At 39.0% G+C, this 21,899-nt stretch overlaps 1 protein-coding gene across 1 annotated transcript in view; it reads right to left on the reverse strand.

The window, feature by feature from the left end:
- The window catches only part of LOC118816272 (T-lymphoma invasion and metastasis-inducing protein 2-like), a 40,627-nt gene extending 29,525 nt beyond the window's left edge, over positions 1–11,102 (reverse strand). Inside the window, exon 1 of the mRNA XM_036582798.1 lies at positions 11,001–11,102. The gene's annotated coding sequence lies outside the window, so the exon portion shown is untranslated. The remainder of the gene's footprint in view (positions 1–11,000) is intronic.
- Between the last annotated feature and the right edge of the window lie 10,797 nt (positions 11,103–21,899).

Consider the following 21,899-nt stretch of genomic DNA (forward strand, 5'->3'; position numbering starts at 1 on the left):
TGAAAGTAATAGAGTAAGTGCTTTAGAATGCAGTGGCAGACAGAGAGGAAAATGAATTCAGAAGTCAGTGTTCACATCTAAGCCAGTCATAGTAGCACCTTTTGAATTAGTGCTTTAGCCTCACCAAACCCGGACCTACAGCTCCGCACATTCAGCTGATTCCACATTTGCTTTTCCACATGTTAAAAGATGGAAGGGAAGGGGGAGGGTGTTAGGTTTGCCAAGGACAATGCTGGCCCTGTTTATTTTGGGTGAAAGTCTGCTCTCAGACAGGACCCTTCCCTTCCTCTGTGGCCTGACGTTCAGCAGCAAAAACTCACTGATGCTCAATGGCTCTTTGCTTTCCAAGCCTGCGGTTTTCCAGCTGAGGAGCTGAGGGCACGTGCCACGTTTCTCACACACACACGTTCAGGTGTAAACAGGCGACGAGGAAGGTATCTTAGCCATTTGGCTTAGCTTTTACTGTTGTGATTCAGAGATTTATACATTAGAATTTGACATTAGACACTGATTAGATGGCAACAGACAACAATAACAGAACATTTGGACAAACAGTAAAACAAACAATTCCATTACAAATTGATAAATCATTGTAGAGACGCACTGATTCTGATTTCTTTCTTATTTTTTTTAAATCTGAAGCTCACACTGTCTGGGCTGATTGAACACATGAAACACACCAGCACATTTCCAGAACTTGTTATTAGCCAAATGTGCAATAGAAATGTTGTTTGCTCACTGAAGAGCCAAACTTTAAAATTTTTACATTTTTAAATGTTCAATTTTCAAAGTTCACTTTTTAACCCGTGTGGTGTTCATATTTTTGTTACTTAGTGGTCTGGTGGACCCACCACATAACAATTTATTTAAAAATATCAGATGTTAAAAATATCACAAGTGGTCAGCATAGGGTTCTCCTTTAGCAGCTGTGGCCAGTCAGCAGCCTCTCCATGTTGTCCACTCTCACACACACATGCACACACACACATACACACACACAACAGCAGGGCATGTAGGAAGAGAACAGAGTAAAGGGACACAGCACCTCCACACTTTTATTCCCCGTGGGTTCACCTAACACATGTATAATATAAGTATGTAAGGGGTGAACAGTGTGAAGTCACAGAAAATGTTTTATTTTATATGTTCTTCACAGAAAATGAGGCCAAGGAATCTGAGGTTGAAACAACAAAAAATCGCATCACTTTTTATTTTGGTAAAGTAAGGGGCAACAGGCTTTTTAACACAATAAGTCATGAATAATTACGCTACAGCTTTTTCCACAGCATGAAACTGCAACATAGGTCAGCCAAAATAAAAACAATCAATTGGCCGATTGCTAATTCCCTGTTTTGAGCAAAAAATCTGACCATTTGAATTTGTTCATCCCTAAACACTCTAAGTATCCCTAAGTACAAGAAGCTTTTAGCCACCAATTAGCATTGTGCCTTGGTTACCTCTTTATAATTCTGGAACCAGCCCTGTACTTCAAGGCCGCTATATTCTCAGGAACCTTGTACATTTCATACATTTCAGTCAACATGAATGAGAATCTATTAAGTGATAGGCAAGATTTAAATGTTTTCACTCATGATTTTATATTAACAACATTGCAAAACATTGTTAGTCAGTACTAGATAGACCCTTAAGACCCCCCAATACCATACCATTCAATACACACCATGTTAGTTGCTACTTGAGGGTGTTTTGAGGTATGACCCAATGACCCTAACCATGACCTTAGGAACTCTTTTATAGGTTCCCTTAATGAATCTTACTGAGGTATGATGTATCATGTCATCACTGTCCAAAATAAAACATGTATATCCATTTTTTTTCAATTTTTATTTTTCTACATGCTCCAAATGCTCCAAAATGACTTGTTACATTAATTTACACTAAAGGTCTGAAAAAATGTTTTTGCTCTCTAATGTTAAGTTAGTATTCTGGAGATGCACATTTTTCTTTGGACAGCGACAATATAAAAGTCTGAGGCCTGCAGACATCACACACTTGTCTAACCCAACCATGTTAAACTGTTCAATACGTAGTCCTAAACAGACTTGCTTATGTGGTCTCTGGCTCTATATGACACACTGTTTTGACAAAAAACAACTGACAACTTTATATTTATCAAATGTCAGCTATCATAGGTGCCTTAAATAGACCAAAGCTTAGACAAGAACTTCATTGAGACAGCACTTGAAAAAGGGTGCAAGAACTTAATAAGCCAGTGTAACTGAATAGCCCAATAACCTCTACAGATAAATATAATAACAACAAAACATAGTCCACTATGCCTAAGATAGCGAGACATTTTGTTGGTGCAGGCCATTGGCATGCGGTGCAAAGAATTGAGTTGAGTTTGGCTAAAATAAACTGTGAAGATGTTATCGCGCCCCCTCCTCATCTCCAGAGCTGTAGAGTCTACACCGCCTTTGTGGAATTACACGGTTCCGCTGGGCCCAAACAAGCAGGCTAATGTTGCGCGTGAGCCAGGCTTAGAGAAAATAACCAAACGCAAGGAGCACTAAAGCCATATCACATTCCTCCATCAGGAAAAAAAGTCCCTTTGCACGAGAAAATGGAGGTTAATTAGGTAGAAAATCCACCACAAATTCCACACGGCAGCAGTTCAGACAGCTGGAAACAGAAAGCCCTTCTTCTACATTTGCCCACAAAAGACATGGAGGCACTTTCAAAACTCGATTAGAGATGCAGCCAGGCTGCTGGCCAGCAGTGACCAGCAATGGAAAAATGAACGCAGGAGATGCTTTAACTTTACTTTCCTCGCTCTCTCTCCTGCTCTGCCAGTCTGGTCTCATGCATGAATATGAGGATGAGCCTCGAAACCTTCCAACAGAACAGACAGTGACAGACTGACAGACAGACAGACAGACGGAGATTAACCAACAGGGCATCGTTAATACGAATGAATGTAAGATCAGTGCCTTCATGTTGAACAGTGTCTGTATTTCATGTTTTCCATCACTAAAGCCAGATACAGGATGCTGGCTTTACATACACACATAAAAAGATGGTTCTTCAAGGGTTCTTCAGTAAAGAGGTTCTATTTAGAATCATCTTCAGCACTGTCTCCATCAATCTGTAGAACCCTTTCATGACGCAAAGAACCCTTCAATCATGCAAAGGGTTCTTTGAGTGTTCATGGTTCTTTATAGAACCATTTTCTTTACTGAAGAACCTATAAAGAACCATCTTTTTGAAGACTGTAAAAGTACTTATACTGTACCAGGGAAGAACTCTCTGGGTCTTCAGAGAAGGCCTAATGATTTTACATATGTTATATATAAAGTTACTTGAATGCTCGATAATTAAATAACACATACGACCGTGTGATTCAGTCGTGTGCAAAAGTTTGGGCGCCGCTAATCAAATCACATGTATTGTTACCGTAATGTGTAGAATGTGTAAACTTAATTTTACTTAGACAAGCAACAAATGTAATTTGACCAGGGGGGTTCAAACTTTGCATACGACTGTACATCGCGGCAGTTGTAACAAGACCTTACTCTAGTAATGTGTACTCTATTTTGGACATTTCTACTGGTCCGTCAGTCATGAGCAAGTCACAGCATAAAGGTAAGCTGGCATTTTCACATCCCAAAAAGAATAAGTAAACTGAAAATAAAACACAAGGTATTCATATAACAGTGATGTTACATTTAGGGGTGCACCAATACGGGAAGCGTGGGCCGATATCCAAAATTTTCATGCGTGTATCTGCAGACACTGATGCATAAACATTGATAAAATGTAGAAACCGGGACTAAATCTGCCTGGGTTAGCATTATAGAGAAAAATAACATTACTGTAGGGTTACAAATGCAGTACGATGAATAAAGTACATTTTAACACAGTAAACATTCTGCTCTTACGAGGACAATAAACGCATCATCAAACGTTAGCTTGAAATATTAGTTAGATCTAAACACTTGTCCAAATTTATTAAGTAATTCTCTGCGACACCAATATGATCATGTTTATAGTGAGAAAAGGCAGTTCAGTTCTGCCAAGTCCTTCTTAAACCTTTGGTTTACCATGGATCATTTTTTATTGTGCCATCAAAGAGATGTCATCTAAATGACGCTGAGAATATGTAATTTTTAGGTTTTTATTGAACCATCCATTCACAAAGGATTTTGGAAACCAGACATGGAAATATGAAGCTGCATGGCACCATATAAACAAATGGAAAACTCAATGACATGCTCCAGTGAAAACCTCAGTCATCTGGTTACATGGTGTCATCAGGAATTCACACTACCTTAAGGTAAAAAACATTATTTAATGCAGACCTTCTTATGTATACTTCAATTAACTGAGATAACGGGTAAATTCAGGCATGGCCAACTGTAGCATAATTGATTTTAATCTTGATTTCCTCCAATGGTCCTGAATGGGTCATGTTTATAAATAGTCATACACCACTGCCCCCAATGAATCCACCCTTACTGAAAGCCTGTTTTAAACAAAGCTTAACTAGGTGTAGGCCCTAATCAGTCAAACAATAACTGGCATGTCCATTGGCCATATGGTCGCTTGGTGACCTTTGGAAAGCAGGGTGGTCACTTCATCTATAGTCCCAAGAGGAAGGGAGGCTATGGGCTATGGTCCCAAGAGGTTGGCTATGAGGACACTTGAGACCGTTTGGTTTCCATGGGCCTTGAAATAAACACAAGAAATCGCTACTGAGTTCTACACAGATAATGTGACTAAAGCATACTCAATATCAGTTTCAACATAAAGCAATATTGAGTAGCATGTAAAGACTGGCAAGGCAGGCAAATGTACAGCAACTGCCCGTCTATGTTTACTGTTTCGAATTTACTTGATTCAAATGTCAATAATTCCCACATGAATACCTTTTCTTATCCCACTGGGGCAGTGTTAAAGTTCAGTTAATTGGACCTTATAACGACTGTTGTCTGTTTGAGGGTACATTTACATTGTTTGTGCCTTGATAAATGAAAATTGTACCTGCACAGAACCTTTATGTCTAACAGTGTAAGTACCTTAATGTTGAGTATCGACCAATTCTGATCCAGTATTTGTATTTTCATAGATAATACAGGCGCAGATATGCTAGTCTGCCAATTAATACTACTGTAAAACCAATTTTTGGTTTAAGTTTGTATGCAGTTTGACATTTTGGACTGATATGTTTTGTTTTTTGGCCTACCTTTTTAAAACTTTTCTGTGATACAGTGTTTGACGAGTCATTAGTCAAGAGCAAAAATATTACAGGAGTATATTTTCCATATGGTTTTAGCAGAATGACGCCTGTAGTTAATAGAAAATGGACTGAAAGTGAAATAGCCACACACATTTTACGCAATCATGTTTAGAGGAAGGGGGTTGTTTCAAAGACCACTGAACATTTTTATTTCATTTTATTATTCTTACTCAGTTTTCTCCCCAGTTTAGTCAAGTCCACATGCTAGCTAGGCCTTCCTCTATGCCATGATGCTAACAGCTGAGAAGGTGAAGTCTAGAACGGCTTCCAATAAGAAAAATGAAGTGCTACTGCATCTTTTCAAACTGTCACTGACGCAATGTCATTTGACAGCTCAACATGCTTGCAGGAGGATGCTAGCTGCTAATTCTGCCACGTCAGCTAACAGACACCACATTCGCTAACAGCATGCTAAGTGATGTCTCCTCAGGATAGGGCTAACCCTAGCCCTATAAAAGGACCATTAGAAACCATGATTAAAACCATAAAAATAGTTTTGCCTTCTAATAGGACTTGGCTTAATGCTTTTCAATAGAGACCACTAGTTTCCTGCTGAACATCAACATATCAACCCATCAAAAAAGCCAATAAGCATTACAAAACTATCAGGAACTAAGAGAAGCACGTAATAGTTTCTATGAGTTTTTTCAGCAGGGAACACTTATGGTTGTGCCCCTCAAAAGCAGGGCGGATTATTCATTAAATTTTCATTTTCCACTATAAAATAGCTCCACACTGCAGACATTTAAAGTGCTTTGTTATCTTCTGAAACCATGCCTCAGGTTGTGGATAGTGTCCGTTTATGTAACCTCTCTTATAGTGGCGTAAATAGATCAAAAAAAGAATGAAAAAGGAAGTGGATCAGGGTTAATATAGCTGATACCCGATCCTTTAAAATATGACTGTATCGGCTCCTCTGGATTAGATCAGGACATCCTTATCACCAACACAATTAGTGCAAAAGTAAGAAAACTGAAATAAAAACTGTGCCGATGTATTTTATTCACGTCAAAAGGATGTACACAGAACATGCCAACTGAATTAAGGCATTTAGAACCAACACAGGGTCTGTCCTAGACACCACTCAGTTCAAATGTCTACTAGAAATTTAATCTGTTTTTGCTGAGGGCGAAAAAAGCTCATTTTTCAGGTGGTTTCACTTTCCAAAACAGGCCTCTATAATAAACATCATCAGGTTGGATAGGCAGACATAACAAGCAAGCTCATATTTTTGACTCAATTAGAATTAGCATATGGGTTAGCCAGGTTGATACTCTAGTGTGGAATAACAGAGACAGTGCCCGCTCCCACACAGACAGCACAGGCTCCCATACGAAAGCTGAGACTTTCCGGGAGAGCTCGTCAGCGCAAAGAAAACACAGACTCTAATGGCTCTGGACACAGGTCAGATTCAGAGACGCTGGACTGAATGCAGCATTCCACAGCCACGCTTCAGCTCCATGTGCTTGCAATCTAACAATACCCATCAGGTGCACTAACGTCAGCGGACGGACCTAGCCGGCCAAACTGCTTGGCCAGATAAGCACATGAAAATGCTGTGCACTTGCGCTCCATTGAAACCAAACAGCAAGGCTGATTTGTTGCAATCAAGAGATTGTGCATAGCGCTGAGTGCTAAGGCCATGTTTTCTGCACTATCTGCGCCAGATGACTTCTGTTAAAGCAATACTTTCCTTCTAACTACAAATGTAGTAGACCTGCTAGAACATATTCAATGTCTAATATGTAATGGAAGCTGAATTGCATTAATAAGCATTGTTATCATCACACCTTTTTCAAACTGTGTTGAGCTTTCAAAGACGAACTCGACCGATTTTTCAAAGAGCATGCATCAATCGTTGAGTTACAGACAGTCATTCAGAGTAAGTTGACATGAGATGGTTCAACTTACCTCAGATTTCTTTAGAGTGGTGATAGGAACCCGGGGCTGTGATGTCTACCGTGCATATATGGCCACTTTATTTTCTATTTATATGATCAGTGAACCAGGGAATGGTAAAATACTGATAAATCTGAAAAAAAAAAGTTTTCCTTGGGGATGCTTTGCCTCAAAACACCCTGCATGTACGTCTCCACCACTGATGGAAAAAAATGGATTTAGGCCTAAAACAATGTCTCAACAAACAGTGTAATACTTTCTAAGAGCGTGTTTTTAAAGGCACTGAACTCTTCAGATGTTTGGTTCCTATCACCACCACTGTGAACAATACTGACTCAGGAAGTTACTTAGTTACCCTGTTGATTCAGTCAGTCTCGTAGCTCCAGCTCAAAAACTAAAGGAGCAAATGTCAGACACCAAATATGTTTTGGCTGAACTCCATTTGGACTCAGGAGAAAACTGCACAAATTTGTATAGATTATTTTTTCCAAACTACCGCTTCAAACTTGCTGTGAAAATGATGTAAGTTCAATTTCATGGAGGTCTTCATTTTCATAAGCATTCGCCAACCAAAGGACACACAAGACGTTCATTCCGTTTTTAACCAGTGAACTGGGCCAGATTTGTCAAATATAGCATTTCAAATGCATGCTGTTGTAGGCAGAACTCCAAGCAGAAGTAAAAAATACAGCATGGAGCGCATTCCTCCGTGATGTGGCCATCCTGATCAAAAGGGCCAGGCGTACATAGAGGCAAGGACTGGTGAAGGCAGAGTGAGACACTGGTGATTATGGCCTAGTGTTTCCACAACAGAGCTTCCTTTGTGCCATATTCAGTAGCATTGGGTGAAGCTGTTGCCTTGGACCTGATCTAAGATCAGCTTTACCTCTAGCGCCACACTCTAAGACTTCAGCCAAGCTTTTGTGTTTTCTTTAGCAACCTGCTGCGATACACACTCCTCTGCAGCATGACAAAAGACACACACTCTCGGTCAGGGGGAAGGGGGAATGGGAGCCACTTTGAGACACAATGAAGATGCACTGAGTATGCTGTACAGCCAATAGGCTGTGTTTTTTTGTGTAAACCAGTAAAAAGGTTTGTGTAAAGAGGACACATTTTGGAAAGCGCTAAAGTCATGATGTTCAATGATAACATGGTTAAATTATTTGGGCAAAATATCTAATTGTGATTTTTCTGACCAATATTGTGAGTGTGATTAAAATTGGGATTATTTTTTCTAAAATAAGGCCCAGGCCTATTTTTTGGCCAAGAGCACCAGAACATCCACTTTTTCTGGCTTGAATGCTAAACATAGTGCACCAGACTGCCAGCTAGTTGTGGTTGTGATATTACAGCGCATGGATGTTCGGTTGCTTCTAGTTAGTCTAACTCTACAGGCAGTTCACAAGCTCTGTGTTAGTAGGTTAAATTTACCCCCTTAAAATGTGCTAAGACAATGCCGTTAATTAATCTTTCAGCCCTACTTCAAGGTATGATGTACTGGAACTGATAGAAAGTAGGTGTCTGTCGTTTACAGATGATTTTTTGTGCCTTCAGAAAAAGAAAATGGACACATTTTCAGAAGAAACCCTACATTTCTATGTAACCTTACATTCAGCATCTTAACAACTAATACACTGATATGAATTAAACACCAAAGTATGTTTAGTTTAGCGTTTGTGTGTGCATTTCATATTGTCGTTATCCGAAGGAAACCATGTATCTCCATTTTTGTCGATTTTTATTTTTCTGCATCATTTCAACACACCAGCTGTCCTTTTGTGTGAAAATTTCATGATGAATGGACCAATAGAAATGCTCTAAAATTACACGGAACAAAATCTCTTTACATCAACTTATACTGAAAGTTAAGAGTGTTTTTGCCTTCTTCTGTAAAGCTACTATTTTAAAGATACTTGCTTTGGACAGCGACAATATATATGTATATGATTGGAAGAATCAAGTTAGGAAAATGCCGTCAATAATTTATCACCTTAACTTGTTTACGCTTCAAAGCATCTGTAGTGGAGCAGGCTGAAGCCCAGCTGCAGCTCATAGTATGTTGCCATGATAGAATCCATAATTGTTACCCTCTTGTTCAAATACAGCTTTTAAGAGTTTTAAAGTGATACGTTCAGCACCTCCGACAGACTATGCTGGACAGTGCTAGCAGGAGAACCATGGATAAATCAACGAGCGGCAAACTATGAATATAAACGAATAAAATTGGAAACTGTGTTCACTCTGTGGAAATCACATGATTCTAATGTTAACGTTCAGATAAACTCTGCATTCACATGATGAAATTAATGCTACTGGGTTACTGAAAGTAATAAATACATTCTCAGAGAGCTTATTTTGTCTGGTTATAAAGTAATGACAAAATGCAGTAATTTTTTAATGTAAAAATTTCTTCTTAGGTTCAAATTTAAGCAAATAAGACAAATGTAATCAACCGGAAATATCAACGGTAACTGTGTAAACCCAGAGGTAGATACTAGGGATCTTACAGTGTAACAGTACATCAATTCTCATGCTTCAATTCTAAAGATGTGATTTCATATTGCAAAGCAAAATTTTTGTTTTTAGCACAGTTTTCAGTTAAAATGTCTTTTCCTCACTGTTTCCCAGTCCAAGCTGAAAATAACAATGATCATATTGGGACTTTCACCCAAAAAGAGATCAATCATTGCAATATCTATTTGATGCACTGATCAAAGTGATCAATTGTTACTGAAAGGAACTGTAAGGATGGGATCATATTAATGTGACATTTGAAATATCACAAAACATGTAGAATTGTATGAGCTTGAGGTTTTACACCCCTAATATGTATCCAGAGACAGATCACCAGATGGATAGATAGATAAACAGATAAAGAAAGAGAGTATGGGGGTCTGTATTGGTAAAATGATTATGCAGAGAGTAGCAGGTGTTTCTTGAGCCATAAGAATGAAATGAAGGGGGGAGGTCAGGCTTTGAGGGTCTTCACTGCTTTGTAACTGGTTCACAGTCCACAGGGACCTGGAGCTGCTCCACAGTAATGAGCTGCTATGAGAAAAACTGCACTTTTATCCTGTTTCTTCAGAAAGAAGGGACATGTAACATATATCAACAAAAAGTGCATGGAAATCCAATGTTAGAAATAAAGGTTCTGTGCAGGTACATTTGACATTCATCAAGGTACAAACAATGTGAATGTTTCCTCAAAGGTACAACATTGGTTTCAAGGTTCCACTGTGTACCTTAAATAAGTTTTTTTTTTTTTCCAGGTGAAAAGTACATATTTGTTAATGTTTTAAAACAGAACAATAAAATTAAAAGCCTGGAGACGAGACGGGGTGTGTGGAGTCAGTACAACTTGCAATTTCAATGGATTATGGTACAATTATGGTCCTTGACTAAAGGTACTGAGATGTACCTTTTGAGGGTCCTACCCCAGTGACAAGAGAGGCACTACCCCAGAGACAGTTTAGTACCTTTTTTCTGAGAGTGTACATGTGTTTTTTTATCAGCAGAAATGAGTTTGTAGACATGCAGTGCTGCCTGCCAGGAGGCTAAACTTCTCTCCGCACAGCTGTCTCCACCAAGAAACGATAACAGAGACAACAGAGCATTTACTAACTAACTAGGTAAACTCTAGAGCCATCATTAAGGCTGATGAAAACGATGGAAGACTCTCAGTAATGCACATAAACCAGACTCGTGGCTGCACTCAGCCTGAAGCGTTTCCATCCAGCAAAACAGAAACTGCGAGGAAACTATGTGCACTTCATTAACCTGAAGAGCAAAGCAGAAGCTGTAAAACCAGACAAAAGACAAAACGTGCGAGTTATTTACTCACCCGCTGCTGGAAACTAAAGGAAAGCAGAACGGCTTAAGTGTCTCTAAGTTATTAATCCATAAAGGCTGAACCGAGTCAGTGTTGCCGTCCGTCTCCTCCGCTCGCACTGACTCACATCCCGCCAGGCAGGGTTCAATATCGGCGGAGGCCACGCCCCCTGTCCTCCTCCCTCACACACTCGCCCGCATCCCTCAGCCGGAGAGCTGGGGCGATTGATTCTTTGAACCGATTCTTTTGAACCGTTCATCGTTCACTGTTCGATTCACCGAACCTTCCATCCCAGATAGCAGGGGGATAGCGCAGGGGTCGGCAACCCAAATATAAGAAGAGCCATTTTGTCCTTTCAACAAAAATCACACCACAACGTAAATGTATGTCCATTTATTAAAGTAACGTTTTACCATCTCGGCCGTGAATATGTCGCAGTATGTGCTGATGTCCTAGTGTAGGCTAAAAAATATAAACGAAAACACAGATTTATTTTGCTCTGCTTTAAGCTTTAGCTCAATTGTAGCTGCTTTTCTTACATCATCAACCTTTCCTCCAATGAGAGGTTAAAAAATATTTTCTTGTAAAATGTTAAATTTTTGACGAGGCTGAAGTCGCTTCTGATTCGCCAGTTTCTTATTCGAATTTTCTAGTTCAACCTTAAATGGTGTCTGAGGCGCCAGAATGTAACTGCTGCACCGTTTAAGGTGGAACGGAGAATTCCAGCAAGAAACTGGCGAATCAGAAGTGGTTTCAGCTTTGCGACTTTTTAGTGTTTGACAGTTTCTTCTTGCGGATTAAACGTATCAGAAAGTTCTTATAAATGCTGAGTACTTATAAACGCAAATAATCCATCCTCTTTATTTTGGCCTTAGCTACTAGCTAGGCCAGATTGTTGTCTGTGTTGCTATGATGACTAGCAGTCTGCACGCCAACCTTCAGGGTTAAAGGGTGACTTAGTTAGTAGTTATACTAACCAGCAGACCAGCAGAGCTTTATTTTACTACAAAGCAGGAATATTTTATTTTTACCTAAAAATGTAATTTTGCTGTGGAGCTGCAGCAGGGCAGTAAAAAAGCCACATGTTGCTGACACCTGGGTTAACAGCAACACTGGCCTTTTGCTTAGCGTTATCTAGAGGCCCACTGCTGGTTAAGCAGAGTACTAGACAAAATGACACTTTTCACCATTCATTTTGCACTCACAGTCCGGTTTATGTATTATGCCTTTGTTTCTTTCTACAACCCCAATTCCAAAAAAAATCTGGCAAAGAAGACCGAGGACTGTTGAGCATCCAGAATCCTAGATCAGACAAAAATGGGATAACATTCCTCTCCCAAAACTCCTCACTTCCTAGATGTTTACAGACTGTTGTTAAAAGAAGAGTGGATGCTACACAATAGGGAGACATGGCCCTGTCACCAGTTTTCTGTGTCTGCCATCAGTTCTAAATTAGTTAATATTTTTCATGAATTGGTAAAGTGTCTCCCTTTCAACATGGTATGTGTTCTGTGTTCTATTTGTGAATAAAATATGGGTTCATGAGAATTCATAAATTCATGCTGAGAATTCATGCTGGTCTGTGCTGTTTTTTCCAGCAGGGATACCATAAATAAAGCCAGTTATACGGCTCTAACCAATCTAGCACAATGCCGGCAACAACATTTTCAACAAAATCATGTTATATGAAACTGACGTTGCTGAAAGGCCATTAGAACCACTAGGATTAAAGCATGGTTTTGCTTTGTAATGGGAACTGGCTTAATAGTCACTATTAGAGACCTCTAGTTTCCTGTAGGACACCTAGATCCCACTAGGAAACTATCAAATGCATCTGTCCTAGAACAGCTGCTAAACCCTTAGAACCCTTTACACTGTGATATCAAACCATCAGAAAAGCACAAAATACCATTAGTGACTATTGTGCACCACAAGGAACCAGCAGAAAATTAAATTTTCTCTGAGCTGTTTGTACTAGATTACTTTCCAAAATAAAAGACTATGTGCATTTAAAATCTGTTGTGGAGATTAAAACTAATTAGATCTTATATGCAGGAAAAAATCTAGGTGGTCTGAGGGTGGACCAGCTGTGGCACACAGCGGGGAGCTGCTTTTATCAAGCCAGCAGACCAATATATGCTTGCTATTTGGGATGCAACAATTCAGTTTCTGTATTTCTCACACTTTTATTTAAGGTGTTCATTTTTAGGAGACGCTTCAGAGGAGATTTAAGATATAAGCTAATCCACTTGCATCATGAAGGAGAAAGCAGGGCAGGTAAGACCCACAGATTTTATTGGGGTGGCACATTGCTAAAAATAAATAAAATAGTGTTATACTGTATTAAAATGTCATATGAAGTGATGCATTGTTTTTTTCTCTGTACATGACTAAATCTATCCATCATTTCCACATGAATGAAATACATCAGCACAACTATTGATGAAAGTAAATTGAAAGACCAAACTATGTTGATGAAACACATTTTAGTCATTCACGTGGAAATGATGCATTTGAATCGAGTAAATTAAATGCATCACATTTTTCAGTACACAACCTTATTTTTTAGGAGAAACATTTCATATAGACAGACCATACAGGTCATACATGAGTCTAATGATTAGAAAGCTCAGCACTGTGTAATGTAATTTACGACACGTGTACATTCAATTGTAGAAAGAAATTAGTTAGCACAATAAATGATTATCACTAAATAGGTTTGATAGTTACCAACAAATAGTAGCTAATAAAGTAGCTTGCAGAGCAGAACTGCTTAAGGGACCCGGTGCACATTTAGGCCCAATCCCATTTCACCCCTTGCCCCTACCACTTACCCGTTTTGCATGTTCATGCCTTGGGGTAGGGTATCCTGATTTTTGTTGAGACAGAGGGGTAGGGTGAAGTGTTGGGGCTTCATAGAGGTTTTTTGGAGGCACACAAATGAAGTGTTAGAAGAAAAAAAGAAAAACTGACAAGATGGCTGCACAAGCGACCAAAGAAACCCACAAATGTAAGTATTTTCTTATAACCATTGTATTATCTTAGTTTAATGCTGTTTTAATGTGTAATGGTCCTTTTCTTCATAACAAGCATAAAACATCGATAGTATGCTGATGTCTCAGCAGCTAGCTAGCTAAATTTTGTGTTCCACCATTTCAGGTGGAATGGAAAATTCGAACAAAAAGCTACTGAGTAGCTGACTTCAGCTTCACCTCACTGAAGAATTAGGGGTGGGTGATAATAAATAATTATCGCATCTCCCCCTTTGAAGGCATATGATGCCCTGAATTCATCTAAAGCCCAGCAGTGAGGTCGCTGAATTTTACTCTCCCCTGCTATGACTGCAGACTGGCAGGGTGACTTACAGAGCACCACTAGTAGCCTGTTAATGAAGTAATGTTCTTTTATATTTGAGGGTTGTGCCCATTTCGTAGGGGAAGATTTCAACCACTACCCTTGTGACTTAGTTCCAGGGGTAAGGTGACACTTGAAAACAAGGGGTAGGGGTGAAAATAAGGAATAGGATTGGGCCTTACTCGCCTACTGAGTAATTTAGCCAGTCACAGCAGGATATGCTAATTATTAAATGCAGCATCATCAGACTTTTATAACTGATTGATAAATAGCCTGGGGGCTGATTTTGATCATAAAGAATAACTGATCTTTGCTGTTGATAGCTAACTGTTTCAAGGTCTAATAGACCACCAGACCATCAGATAAACAGCACTTAAAGCTTCCATCTTTGAGAAAGAGGAGAAATATAAGCTGCTTGGGTCTGAAAGGTTGTGTAGCTGTCAAGAAGCCCTCACTGAGAAAAGGAGACAGACACATCAAACAAAGAAGCTGCTGGTGTTCTCAGAACAAAGGACTGACCACCCCAGAGTCCAGACCTCAATATCAGTAATTGTGTTTGTCACTGAAGGCGAAAGCTACAGGTACTGTAAGCACAAACCTTACAGCGTTATAGGACTGTCTTCATTATGAATAGATCAGTTTGTCAGAACTAAAAGCTATTTAAAGCAGGAACATTCTGTGCTTCCCCGTAAACACAGTTTAGCTCTTTATCTTCCATAACCACATGAGCCTGATCTCAATTTACTCTAAGACTGCTCGTCTTGTTTCCGCCAAATCACTTTTGAACAACACAGCACTGCCTGGCTGTTTCTAATAAAAGCTTGAAACGCTGAAGCCTTTTAGTCAATCATGAGCTCACACATTAAAGGAATGTAATACTACAGTGCACAAATAGTATGAAAGCCTAGTTAAAGATAGAATCTAAATGTTCAAATTTGATTCGATTTATCAGTGTTTCTTATTAATAGGTGCTGAATGTGAGGTCGTAGGTACTGAACGTTTCACAGTGGTGAGAAAGAAGGCATCTGGTGGGTCTTGAGCTGGAAAACGTCTTTTTGTCTACAGTAAAAAGGAAAATCATCAGCCAGTTACTTATCTTACCATAAGCTAGTAAAACGTGACGTGACATTTTTATTATCACACCTTTAAAGTCTGCAGAATGAGTGAAATTTGTGTCTTTAAGGTCCATTTTATCAGCAGAGTCAATGAGACACTCACAGATTAGTGCTAGCTACTGCTAGCCCATTTCTCCTGGAGCCTCTTGACCTAAATGTCTCACACAAGCTCAAAGCTAATCAGCCAGCCAGACAGTTTGGGTTTGTTCTGTTTGTGTCTGACTGTTAAATTAGTTTAATTCATTACTATTGCCACTCATGACTGGTCACTTTTTGTCTGCAGCTGCCCTGCAGGCAGGGTAAAGCCACACAAACTCAAGTATGTCTCAATATATAGCCTTTAGCTTTAGCTTCAGGGCCTGCTAACTGATAAAATAGTGGTAAACACTATTAGCACCTCAGTTCCCCTGTGCATTCAACCCCATCCACCGTTAGCATCTCTTCCACAACCTCTTGTTAATGACAAGAGCGGCCACTCACTCTACATAATCATAGCTGAGGGGTGTTGGTATTAGCGATCCTCTCATGGGGGGAAATATAATCATTTCACTCTTTGAGAAAGCTCTAAGGAGAAGTCTCAGGGGAGACAGACTCCTCACCGCTGGCCAAATATCATTATTATTCACACGAGTCCACTGAGGCACAGAAAACCCATCAAGAGTGATATTGACAGTGGGGATAAAGCCAGATTGGAATTGTGCGCAGTGGGACATGGAGCGGAGTTCAAGGATACAGATTAAGATGCTTGGCTTTTCTTTTGTTCCAGGGGTGTGTAGTGAAATACTTGGACTTCTTTTCAATGAAAACATCCAAAAATGAAGATTATTTGAACTTCTTCTTTTTGGAAACATCACAATATTGATTATTTTTCATATTTAGTTTTTTGATTGTTGAGGTATAGAATTATTTCCAAGGTAGTACTGTCACATACACCCACTGACCACTTTATTAGGTACCTTGAATCTACACTTAGTGTCCATTTTATCACGTCCAATTGCCATATACAGTGCTGTGAGACCACCATGCTTTTAGCTAATTTCTTGTCAAAATGGCCATTAAGTAGAAGTTATTCATTTGTCAGTATCAGAAAAAAAGGAAACCATATATTTATCATGTCATATATTTATATATCATAATATAAAATTAGACAGATGCCTCATCAACTACATTTTTCAGTATTTAGCACATTCACAGTTTGCCTTTGCATTTCATGCTTCTCATGATCCAAGTAATCAGAACACATTCAATGATGTTCCACCTTCAATCCATTGTTTTGGTCCCTGTTCATTGATCTTGCATGGTTGTTAGGAGTCCCATTTTCTCTGTAGCTTTCAGTCCAGTTTTTTATACAAATAGATTATCTTACATCCAGTCTTTCCAGAAATATATCCTGAAAAATAATATCAATAATATGAATATGAATAGTATTAGTTTTAACTGGAAATTAAATAAAAAATGCGGTGCACTTCGTAGAGCTACAATTACAGACATCTCCACATACTTTGTTAGTCCCCCATTATTACATTTATCAGTGGTCAGGACCGCCAGAGGACCACCACAGAGCAGGTATTATTTGGGTGGTGGATCATTCTCAACACTGCAGAGACACTGACATGCTGGTTTTGTGTTAGTGTGTGTTGCGCTGGTACAAGTAGATCAGACACAGCAGTGCTGCTGGAGTTTTTAAATGCTGTGTCACTGTCCACTCTATTAGACACTCCTACCTTGTTGGTCCACCTTGTAGATGTAAAGTCAGAGACAATAGCTCATCTGTTGCTGCATGGGTTGTGTTAGTCATCCTCTAGTCCTTCGTCTGTGGGCAGTTTCTGACCACAGAGCTGCTGTTGGTTGGATATTTTTGGTTGGTGTACTATACTCAGCCCAGCAGTGTTTAAAAACTCCAGCAACACTGCTGTGTGTGATCCACTCTGTACAGAAAACTCACACACACACACACACACACACACACACACACACACATATTTTTACACTGTCACAAATGAACCATGTTAATTATTAGACGTTGTACATTTTTTGTGAAAAACACTGGAAAATTATTATTTTTTTTTAATTTTGCTGGTCTCCAGTGATGCCTATTTATATATCATGGACATATAATCAACCTACAGTGTAGGGTCACATAACCTTATACAACCACCATATGAATCTCTGTACACTCACACCACAACAGGGCAACAGTAACAGTCCTTTGTATGTGAGTGATCTGGTTATAGCCCATTTTTATTTTTAACAGGAGTAAACACAGGAGTGTTGTTCTAGCTTTGAAGTGGAGATAAGGCTGTTAGAAGTCTTCTCTTTGTTGCTTTCTTTCTGTGTGGCTTCCAGGCAGGACAAGCTCTGCTCCAAAACCACAGCCACTCTGAGGAATGTTCGGGATGGAGTCTTGGGTCCAGGCCCAAGTGCACATTTCTGCAGGCCATACAGGAGGCTGAAAGGCTTCCCTCAGAGCCTAATGGCGTGATTTTGGGGTAAGTCAGGTGACTTTTTTATTAGGTTGGTTATCATTTTAAAGGGCTCAGATCATTGAAAACCAAATTCTTCTTGATTTTGATGTTATGTGAACATTATTATGGCTTTCAAAATGTACCATTTATTCCCTAGTCCATAAACGGAAATTAAGCTGCAATAACAGCTCATTTTGATTCATCTTGGTGGTGATGTCACAATCATAAATGTATGTGCATATTGTTTTGTGTGTACTTACATTAGTGAAGGAACAGGCCTCAGATTAAAGGGCCCATATCATGGTAACTGGTTTTTGTTTTGTTTAATAAAAGAGTTTAACATACAATGTAAACATAGTTTTAAAACATACTGTTTACTCTCCAGTCCATACAGTCTATATATGGAAACTAAACTGTACAAACAACTTGAAATCATTATGGCTATGATGTCACAACCAAGGCTAGGTAGTAACAGAATACACGTGTGATACCCTGGTGGGTGGAGGCGGAAGGAGCATGGTGGAGGTAGTATCACAGGGCAGAGAGTTTTATTATATCACTCACAAAGAAACAAAAAAATGCTAGGCTTCTCTCTCCTAGCTCTCTCGCTACTGAGGAAAGAAATGCATATTATTAGTGAGAGAGGCAATTATCCACAGGTGCATGCGCTTACCATTTACCCCACACCCTCACTCAAACCAGCCCTCTGCCTCACTGACAGTGCCTGACCACACCCCCCACCACTACATGTAATTGGAAAAAAAAAAATTACAGTTACAGTAAAAAAGACAGTCATCAGATTACAGATACATCACAAGGAGATTAACAGCAGAAGGTATATTATGTTTAAATCATATGCATGCAAACTCATCACGTTTTGACAAAATTTGGCATGTTGAATGATAAATATGTCTCATGAAGTGTAGGTTTTTACAGATTTTTTTAATTTGGGAAGGGGGGGGCACTCCTGCCGGCAGAGAATTCTGAAGAATCCCCTGCCCCCTCCCCACCACCAGTTTGTGGACTTTCATTTAGCCAATCTATAGAAATTTAGTATTTTATTTTTTATTTGCGGAACTGCAGCATTCTCTCATTTTCAAATGAGATGTACACCAATAATCTATCATTTTGTTTCCTAATGCAATTTTTCAGTTTTCCTTGTGTTATGTTTAAGTCTTGTTGAAAAAAATGTTGTTGATATTGTTTTTTCTTGTCTTTATCAAATTAATTGACTATGTATATAATCAGATTATGTTATTTGAATAGAGTGATCGTTTTGGATTAGATTACAGATTATATTTTTTAACAGGTAACCAGTAATCTGTACTGGAATACACTTTAAATTAACCCTCCCAATCCTTGTCACAACCATGAAGATATCTACATATGATCACCCATTCAGCATACAGCTTCATATCGAAGTTATAGGAAGTGTTGTAACTGCAGACCAACTGTAGAGTTAAGGGAGTGGCAGTAAATGATTAAACATTGTTCTGTTCATTGCCCTGCGATGGACTGGCGACCTGTCCAGGGTGTATCCTGCCTTCCGCCCAATGACAGCTGGGATAGACTCCAGCACCCCACCGCGACCCAGAAGGATAAGCGGTTTAGATGATGTATGTATGTTTGTATGTTCTGTTCATGGCTGTGAGGAGGCAAAAAATGCATCTGAAAAGAATGATTATTGTTTATCTCACAACACTGAGAATTTCAGTATGAACTTAACACTTTGTTTTATACATTTCTGTCATCAATGCATATTAAACTGGGCACAATACAGGGCAGCCGGTCACAACAGAGGTCATTTACATACATCCGTCTTAAAGGCACGGTAACAAAAACAGCCTGTTTGATTCGAAGGTTGGAAAAAGGTATAATAACAATAAAAATGAATTGGGACTGTTTTGGTACATAAGACACACCACATAAGTGTGAGACGTGAAGAAGAGGGAAAAATAAAATACTAGAAATGTGAGTGTGGGCCCAGACCTGAACTGAAAAACATCTCCTGGTGAAAAACACAAGGTCAGGAGCGCGGTGGATATCTTCTAAGCCAACGTGCTCACGTGTGCTCCCCTGAGACAGCACAAACATTGCTCCCCCAAAGTTTCCACAGCAATATGACTTTCTAAGAATAGCCAAAGAAGATCCCAGAATAAAGCTGCACGTAAGTCCTTAAGCTTAAAAATAACAGTGCGCTATGATGAGGGGGCCTTCAGACTCTAAGTGATATCACTACGGCCAAGAAGGTTCACGTGCACATCCATCTTCTGCTATCTGTATGTATACACTACTGCACTTGCAGTGCATACATGAGGCCGGGCAGGAATAATAATAACCTCTTCAGCACAGACTCATGTTTGTCTAGTCATTTGGAGCGAGAGTACAGAAAGCACTCAAGGAATTATGGGTGTTTTGAGTGAGGCTGACTATATACAGCTATGGAAAAGCTATTAGGTAGAAGTCCTGTAATTCATGTAAAGTCATGTGCTGAACATCACTGTTGCTCTGCTGGTCTGGCATGTACGCAGTGCACGTTATACAAGTCTGGAGAGCGGAGTTTCCACTTTAGTGCTGCTTTGGCGCAAAGCCATGGTGCTGAAGTCATCCATACAGTTCATGAAAGGATCTTTTTTGTTCATCTGTTTCGTATTCTTGTGACTGAAGCTATTACTCTGCAAGGAATTGAATTAAATAACTGGATTCAGTTACAGTAGATTGTATTGAATTAGTTAAAATGATCTGGAGTGGTGGAGTGATGGCCTAACGGTCAATTCTCTGTCTTACACACACAGACAGACATGGATTTATACTGTATTTGGAGAGAAGTGACGTTTTCTATATGTCTCTCCATCTGTCTGTCTGTCTGTGTATTGTCATATGTAAAAGTTTGAAAACCCTGTCAGTTGCATTCATGTTCATTTGCTGAATTTAGCATTTTGGAGAAAAATGTAATTTAATGTATTAAATAAACAGAGATTTTGACCTAAAATGTGCAGAAAAGGCTACATTTAAGTGTGTTCTCTGTAAAAGATGTTTTTCACTTATTTTCACAAAACTTGTCATTCAACCAGGGACTCCAAAACTTTTGCATATGACACTCAATTTTAATCATACAAATAATTTTAATATTTTACATTGTGTTCCCTGAGAATTGGATACTTACTAAGTAGTAAAATTCTTCAGTAACTACTATGAAACTCATCTGTAAGTTATGTAGTTTATTATGTTTGCAAGCCTTGCAGTTTAACCAGTTACATAAACAGTTTTCTGCAGCTTTTTTAGGGCACAATTTCAGCTTATTATTTCCAACATGTTTTAAAAAATACATAAAATGTGCCATAGTTTGTGCACAGGCCACATATCATGATTTATTTGCCCTGCCACTATGTTAAATTCAGCAGATAAGCAGTAATTGTGCTTTAAAATGTGCAGAAGTATATTCTCTGTAGAGGATGTATACATTTAGTTTTACTTAGAGAAACAACATGTCAAACATGTCATTTGAGCAGGAGCACCTAAACTTTTGTATAGAACTGTATATGCAGTCATTTATGACATTTATTTCATTTTATAAATGTGAAAATATGAAAGAAAACTCTTCAAAATAGTTTGGAAGCTTTACAGGAAAAGGAAACTGGACTGCAGTCTGTAATTGTAGAGCTACAAAGTGCACCCTTATATATATATATATATATATATATATATATATACACATACACATATATGCATAATACTGTAAATGAATAATTGTACGCCCTCACTTGTACACTAATCCTAAGCTACACCTCAGTAATCAAAAGGCAGTCTTTTGGATCTCAAAGTCAAATGTTTTCACACCTAAAAAATGTTCTATTATCATGAAGATGTTTATTCCTCAACAAGAGCCACAAACAAGCACTTTCTTCTGTTTAGAATGTGCTGCTCTCTTGTCTTCTGTTTGACCTCCACTGTGTGTGAAACAGCCTCCGGCTAGT

This window comes from Colossoma macropomum, unplaced genomic scaffold (genome assembly GCF_904425465.1).
Source record: "Colossoma macropomum unplaced genomic scaffold, Colossoma_macropomum, whole genome shotgun sequence".
NCBI classification, from domain to species: Eukaryota; Metazoa; Chordata; class Actinopteri; order Characiformes; family Serrasalmidae; genus Colossoma; species Colossoma macropomum.